The following is an 8,358-nucleotide window of genomic DNA, read 5'->3' as shown; positions in this document are numbered from 1 at the left end:
TGACAAATGGGATCTAATTAAACTAAAGAGATTCTGCACAGCAAAAGAAACTACCATCAGAGTGAACAGGCAACCTACAGAATGGAAGAAAATTTTTACAATCTACCCATCTGACAAAGGGCTAATATCCAGATTCTACCAAGAACTTAAACAAATTTACAAGAAAAAAATCAAACAAACCCATCAAAAAGTGGGCAAAGGATATGAACAGATACTTCTCAAAAGAAGGCTTTTATGCAGCCAACAGACACATGAAAAAATGCTCATCATCACTGGCCATCAGAGAAATGCAAACAAAACCACAATGAGATACCATCTCACACCAGTTAGAATGGCGATCATTAAAAAGTCAGGAAACAACAGGTGCTAGCAAGGATATGGAGAAATAGGAACACTTTACACTGTTGGTGGGACTGTAAACTAGTTCAACCATTGTGGAAGACAGTGTGGTGATTCCTCAAGGATTTAGAACTAGAAATACCATTTGACCCAGCCATCCCATTACTGGGTATATACCTAAAGGATTATAAATCATGCTGCTATAAAGACACATGCACGCGTATGTTTATTGCGGCACTATTCACAATAGCAAAGACTTGGAACCAACCCAAATGTCCATCAATAATAGACTGAATAAAGAAAATGTGGCACATATACACCATGGAATACTATGCAGTGATACAAAAGGATGAGTTCATGTCCTTTGTAGGGACATGGATGAAGTTAGAAACCATCATTCTGAGCAAACTATCGCAAGGACAGAAAACCAAACACCGCATCTTCTCACTCATAGGTGGGAATTTAACAATGAGAACACTTGGACACAGGGTGGGGAACATCACACACTGGGGCTTGTCATGGGGTGGGGGGAGTGGGGAGGGATAGCATTAGGAGGTATACCTAATGTAAATGACGAGTTAAAGGGTGCAGCACACCAACATGGCACATGTATACACATGTAACAAACCTGCACGTTGTGCACATGTACCCTAGAACTTAAGAAGAAGAAGAAGAAAAAAAAAAAGATTTGACTGCCCTGCTGGATTTTGGACTTGCATGGGGCCTGTAGCCCCTTTGTTTTGGCCAATTTCTCCCAGTTGGAATGGGTGTATTTACCTGATGCCTGTACTCCCATTGTGTCTAGGAAGTAACTAACTTGCTTTTGATTTTACAGGCTCATAGGTGAAAGGGACTTGCCTTGTCTCAGATGAGACTTTTGACTGTGGACTTTTGAGTTAACGTTGAAATGAGTTAAGACTTTGGGAGACTGTTGGGAGGTATGATTGGTTTTGAAATGTGAGGACATAAGATCTGAGAGGGGCCCAGGGCAGAATGATATGGTTTGGCTGTGTCTTCACCCAAATCTCATATTTTTTTTCTTTTCTTTTCTTTTTTTTTGAGACAGAGTCTTGTTCTGTTGCCCAGGCTGGAGTGCACTGGGATAATCTCAGCTTACTGCACCCTCTGCCCCCTGAATTCAAGTGATTCTCCTGCCTCAGGCTCCCTAGGAGCTGGGATTACAGGTGCCCACCATCATCCCTGGCTAATTTTTGTATTTTTAGTAGAGACGGGGTTTCATCATGTTTTTCAGGCTGGTCTCAAACTCCTGACCTCAAGTCATTGGTCCATCTGAGTCTTCCTTAGTGCTAAGATTACAGGTGTGAGCCACCATGCCCCAAATCTCATCTTGAATTGTAGCTCCCATAATCCCCATGTGTTGTGGGATGGACCTGGTGGGAGGTAATTGAATCATGGGGATGGGGTTTTCCCATGCTGTTCTCATGACTGTGAATAAGTCTCACAAGATCTGATGGTTTTATAAAGGGCATTTCCCCTGCACATGCTCTTTTTGCCTGCCACCATGTAAAACAGGCCTTTGCTCCTCCTTTGCCTTCTGCCATGATCGTGAGGCCTCCACAGCCATGTGGAACTGTGAGTTTATTAAACTCTTTTTCTTTATAAATTACACAGTCTCATGTATGTCTTGATTAGCAGTGTGAGAATGGACTAATACAGTAAGTTGATACTGGGTAGCAGGTGCTGCTGTAAAGATACCCAAAAATGTGGAAGCAACTTCGGAACTGGGTAACAGGCAGAGGATGAAAGAGTTTGGAGAGCTCATAAGAACACAGGAAGATGTGGGAAAGTTTGGAACTTCCTAGAGACTTGTTGAATGCCATTCCATTGTGTATATGTGCCACATTTCTTTACCCATTCATCTGTTGATGGACACTTAGGTTGATTTTATGATTTGGTTATTGTGAATAGTGCTGCAGTGAATATGGGAATGCAGACATCTCTTTGACAAAATGATAATAAATCTATTGTGTAAATATCCAGAAATGGGATTGCTGGATGAAAGGTAATTCTAATTTCAGTTTTTTGAGGAACTTTCTGTATTAGGCCTTTCTTGCACTTCCATAAAGAAATACTTGAAGATGGGTAATTTATAAAGAAAAGAAATTTAATTAGTTCACAGTTCTGCAGGCTGTACAAGCATGCACCAACATCTGCTTTGCTTCTGGTGAGGCCTCAAGAAGGCAAAGCAGGAGCAGGTGTATCACATGACAAGAGTAGGAGAAAGAAAGAAAGGGAGAAGGTGCAACACATTTTTAAACAACCAGATCTCACATGAACTCAAAGCAAGAACTCAATTATCACCAAGGGGTGCTGCTAAGCCATTCATGAGGGATCCATCCTCATGATCCAGTCACCTCCGCTAGATCTCACCTCCAACATTGAGAATCACATTTCAACATGAGATTTGGAGTGAACAAACTACAAACCATGTAACTTCCATGCTATATTTTTATTACTCACCACAATTTAGATTCAATTATTAGCAAAGTATCCAGTCATTTATATATGTATCACATTTCTTTTTTAAACTTTTCTTCTAGGTTCTGGGATACATGTGAATGTTTGTTATATAGGTAAATGGTGTGTCCCAGGAATTTGGTAAACATGAAATTTCATCACCCGGGTAATAAGTATTGTACCAACAAGGCCCCAGTGTCTGTTGTTCTTCTAGTCTCCATGTATTCCCCTGGTTTAGCTCCCATTTATAAGTGAGAATAGATGGTATTTAGGTTTCTGTTTGTCTGTTAACTTGCTTAGGATAATGGCCTCCGGCTCCATCCATGTTGCAGCAAAAAACATAATCACATTCTTTTCTATGGCTGCATAGAATTCCATGGTGTATATGTACAACATTTTCTTTATCCAGTCTACCATTGATGGGCATTTAAGTTGATTCCATGTCTTTGCTATTGTGAATAGTGGTGCAATGAACATAAGCATGCATGTGTCTTTATGGTAGAACAATTATATTCCTTTGGTTATACACCCAATAATGGGATTGTTGGGTTGAATAGTAGTCCTGCTTTATGTTTTTTGAGGAATTGCCACACTGCTTTCCACAATGGCTTACCTAATTTATATTCACCAACAATGTATAAGCATTCCCTTCTCTCCACAACCGTGACAGCATCTGTTATTTTTTGACTTTTTAGTAATAGCCATTCTGACTGGTGTGAGATGGTGTCTCATTGTGGTTTTGACTTGCATTTCTTTAATGATTAGTGATGTTGAGATTTTTTTCTATGCTTGTTGGCTGTGTGTATGTCTTCTAAGTGTCAATTCATGTCCTTTGCCCATGTTTTAAGGGTTTTTTTTTTCTTGTAAATGCTTTTAAGTTCCTTATAGTTTCTGGATATTAGAGCTTTCTCAGATGCATAGTTTGCATATATTTTCTCCCATTCTGTAGGTTGTCTGTTCTGTTGATCATTTCTCTTGCTTGCAGTGCAGAAACTCCTCAGTTTACCTAGATCTTACCTGTCAATTTTTGGTTATGTCTCAATTCCTTTTAGCATCTTTGTCATGAAATATTTACAAAGTCCTATGTCCAGAATGATATTTCCTAGGTTAAATTCCAGACTTTTATAGTGTTATGTTTTACGTTAAAGTCTTTAATCCATCTTGAGTTGATTTTTGAATGCAATGTAAGTCAGGGGTCTAGATTCAATCTTCTTCATATGGCTAACCAATTATTCCAGCACCATTTATTGAATAAGGCGTCCTTTTTCCATTGCTTGTTTTGTCAAATTCATTAAAAATCAGATGGTTGTAGGAATCAGGCATTATTTCCAGGCTCTGTATTCTATTCTGTTGGTCTATGTGTCTAATGTTGTACCAGTACCATGCTGTTTTGGTTACTGTAGCCCTATAGTATAGTTTGAAGTCAGGTAACATGATGCCTACAGCTCTGTTCCTTTTGCTTAGGATTGCCTTGATTATTTGGGCTCTTTTTTGGTCCCACATGGATTTTAAAATAGTTTTCTCTAATTCTGTGAGGAGTGCTATTGCTATTTGATAGGATTAGCATTGAGTCTGTAAATTGCTTTGGACAGTATGGTCATTTTAACAATATTTATTCTTCCTACTCATGATCATGGACTCTTTATCCATTTGTTTGTGTCATCTCTGATTTCTTTGAGCAGTGTTTTACAATTCTCATTGTAGAGATCTTTCACCTCCCTGGTTAGCTGTATTCATAGGTATTTTATTCTTTCTGTGGCAATTGTGAATGGGGTTGGCTTCCTGATTTGGCTCTTGGCTTGGATGTTGTTGGTGTATGGAAATGCTACTGATTTCTGTATGTCGATGTTTTATCCTGAAACTGCTGAAATTTTTTATTAGATCAAGAAGCTTTTGGGCAGAGATTATGGAGTTTTCTAGATATAGAATCATGTCATCTGCAAACAGGGATAGCTTGATTTTCTGTCTTCATTTGGGATACTTTTGTTTCTTTCTCTTGCCTGATTACTCTGGGAAGGACTTTCAACACTATGTCTTGTGCCGGTTTTCAAGGGGGAATGTTTCTAGCTTTTGCCCATTCAGAATGACATGGCTATGGGTTTGTCATAGATAGTTTTATTATTTTAAAGTATGTTCTTTCAAAGCCTAGTTTATTGAGGGTTTGAAACCTGAAGGGATGTTGAATTTTATTGAAAGCCTTTTCTGTATCTTTGAGATAATCATGTGGTTTTAGTCTTCAATTTTGTTTATGTAATAAATCACATTTCAGTAGGAATGTCATCAGCTCTTTTTTATACATCTGGTAGAATTTGGCTGTGAATCTTTCTGGTCCTGGGCTTTTTTTTTTTTTTTCTTGGTTTGTAAGCTTTTTATTACTGATTCAATTTCAGAACTTGTTATTGCTCGGTTCAAGGATGTTATTTCTTCCTGGTTCCATCTTGGGAGGCTCTTTTTGCCCAGAAATTTATCCATTTCTTTTAAATTTCCTATTTTGTTTGCATAGAAGTATTCATAGTAGTCTCTGATGGATTTTTGGTATTTCTGTGGGGTAAGTGGTAACGTCCACTTTGTCATTTCTAATTGTATTTATTTGGATCTTCTCTCTTTTTTATTTGTTAGTCTAGCTAGCTATCTATCTGTCTTATTATATTTTTCAAAGAACAAACTCCTGAATTCATTGATCTTTTGCATATTTTTTTGTGCCTCAACTTCCTTCCATTCAGCTCTGATTTTAGCTGTTTCTTATCTTCTGCTAGCTTTGGGGTTAGTTTGCTCTTGCTCCCCTAATTCTTCTATTTGTGATGTTAATTTGTTAATCTGAGATCTTTCTAACTTTTTGAGAAGGGTGTTTAGTGCTATAGACTTCCTGCTTAACACTCCCTTAGCTGTGTCCCAGAGATTCTGGTATGTTGTATCTTTGGTCTCATCAGATTCAAAGAATTTCTTGATTTCCGCCTTAATTTCATTGTTTACCCAAAAGTCATTCTGAAGCAGGTTTTTAAATTTCCATGTAATTGCATGGCTTTGTGAAAGAAAAATATCCAAAGGAGAACCCTAAATTATGGGAGAACAAGGCCTCTGAAGTGGGAAGAAAATGACCAGCAAACAGGGGAAAAAAAATAAAAGATTTTTAACCACAAAAGGGGCTTTATTTACATAACAAGGCCACGTTTTTGCCAACCAGATCAAACTGAAAAAACAATAGCTATACGTCTAAAATGGCATTTTGTCCTAGCTGAAATATGGTAATAAGATTAAAAAAAATTTTTTTAAGAAGCTCAATGGTTAAAAGTTAGCTTAATTAAAAGGCTGACATCCAAGATATGTGTGTATGTATGCATGTGTGCATGTTTGTATTCGAAAGGCCTTCTTCATGTTTTTGTTTTTGTTGTTGTTGTTTGTTTTTCTCTTCTACGACCTTGTCTTCTTATTGACCAAAGTTTTTTTTTTCTTTTTCTTCTCAGTTGACTGAATTCTGTTTTCACCTGATTTTTTTGACTAAAATATCTACTGAAACAGAGGCTACTCTTGGGTTTTTAAGGAAGAGTGTAGTTTAATTTTATGTTTAATTTGGCTCAAAGAAAAATAAAAGCATTTCCCTCTAGCACCACCAGACTTTTTTCTCTCTGTATCTTATGATGTAAATTTTGCTATTTGATTTTCACCTGAGTTGTTTCCTTTAATGTGCAAATTTAAGGCTATTTAGCTGACAACTGCCTACGGTTATAAAACAGGTTACAGGTTATCAAGAATCTGAGTCTAAGGGAAAAAAGAATTGAGGGGACATCTTTATAAATCTATAAAATGTACTTTTATTGGCATTCCTAATACATCCTTATATATATTTAACTGTTGTGTACACAATGCTTCACTACTAAATATATGTAAAAGAGCTCTAATTAATTGGCTTAAAGAAAAATAAAAGCACTTAAGATACTAAAAAAGAAATGACTGGTCAAATGCTTTTTCAAGTTTATTTAACTTTAGTAAAATCTTTAATAAATAAGCTACCTTTAATTATTGGTGAAGTAATATTAGAAATATCTTAAGAATTGCCAGCATACATTTTTGTTTGCATTTCTTAAGCAATTTCATACTTCTTTGTGTGAGTGTCAAAATTTGGCATAGGGGTTACAAAACTATAAATCCAGCCCAAAACAGAATGATCTTCACTTGTGTTATTTTTATTAAATAAGACATTAATATAGGTTTAATGAAAATAGCTGCATCTTGAATTCAGTAAAATTACCATAACTTCTAATCCTGTGGCTTTAGGCAGTCTAGTCCACAGACAATAACAAGGTTTGTTTTGGGAAAGTACTGTTATCATCTTGTTTCAAAGCTAAATTATAAACTAAGTTCCTCCCAAAATTAGTTTGGCCTATGCCCAGGAATGAACAAGGACAGCTTGGAGGTTAAGAGCAAGATGGAGTCAGTTAGGTCAACTTATTTTCACTGTTCACAGTTATAATTTTGCAATGGTGGCTTCATAACTTTAAATCATGACTATTGCCATTTTCATAAATAATTTAGGTAAACAAAATAAAATAATTAGGTAAATATAATGGGAAAATTCTTGTAGACAAACTGGTCATAATTTAGAATACAAAGTTATATTAAATAAATAATATATATTTCATTATTTGGGCATTTTCCAATAAACATATATTGTAGGAAAACATTCCTGCCTTAAAAATAAAAAGATGTGTGCTTGTTTAAAAATAAAAAGGTGTGGGGCCACCACGGTGGCTCATGCCTGTAATCCCAGCACTTTGGGAGGCTGAGGTGGGCAGATCACGAGGTCAGGAGATTGAGACCATCCTGGCTAACACAGTGGAACCCCATCTGTACTAAAAATACAAAAAATTAGCCTGGCGTGGTGGTGAGCGCCTGTAGTCCCAGCTACTCGGGAGGCTGAGGCAGGAGAATGGCATGAACCCAGGAGGTGGAGCTTGCAGTAAGCCAAGATTGCACCACTGCACTCCAGCCTGGGCATCAGAGTGAGACTTCATCTGAAATAAATAAATAAATAAATATAAAAATAAAAAGGTGTATCCTGTTTTAAAAATAAAAAAGTGAACATGTTTTGTCTAATTCAAAACTTATTTAAAAGTTATGTATAAAACAAGGTAAAAGCTACCAGGAAATTAAAAAATATGTAAAGAAAGTTATAAAAATAAAGGGGTTTTTGAGGTAAAAAAAGCTTAAAGAGAATAATTTTATATAAGAACAAATTTTATATGATAAATTTAGTCCTAAAATAAAACAATTGGTTGTTTAAAAAGGAGGGATGTTCATGACAAACCAGAAAATCAAAGCATGTCAAGAATGGTCAGTGTAAGTCAAAATAAAATGATTTGTATATTTTTAAAAAATCAAAAACTTTTATATAATCAAGTTGTCATATTATTATTACATTTTGGTTTGCTTAGAAAAAAAACTGAGATAATTTTTTTTAATTAAGGTCATTATGTCCATGTATCTTCCTGCATGTGCTTTTAAAGTCCTTGTAACATCAAGTTAGAGGGCTTTAACTCCTGG

Source organism: Nomascus leucogenys, chromosome 3 (assembly GCF_006542625.1).
Source record: "Nomascus leucogenys isolate Asia chromosome 3, Asia_NLE_v1, whole genome shotgun sequence".
Lineage (NCBI taxonomy): Eukaryota > Metazoa > Chordata > Mammalia > Primates > Hylobatidae > Nomascus > Nomascus leucogenys.
This window is presented reverse-complemented; position numbering follows the sequence as displayed.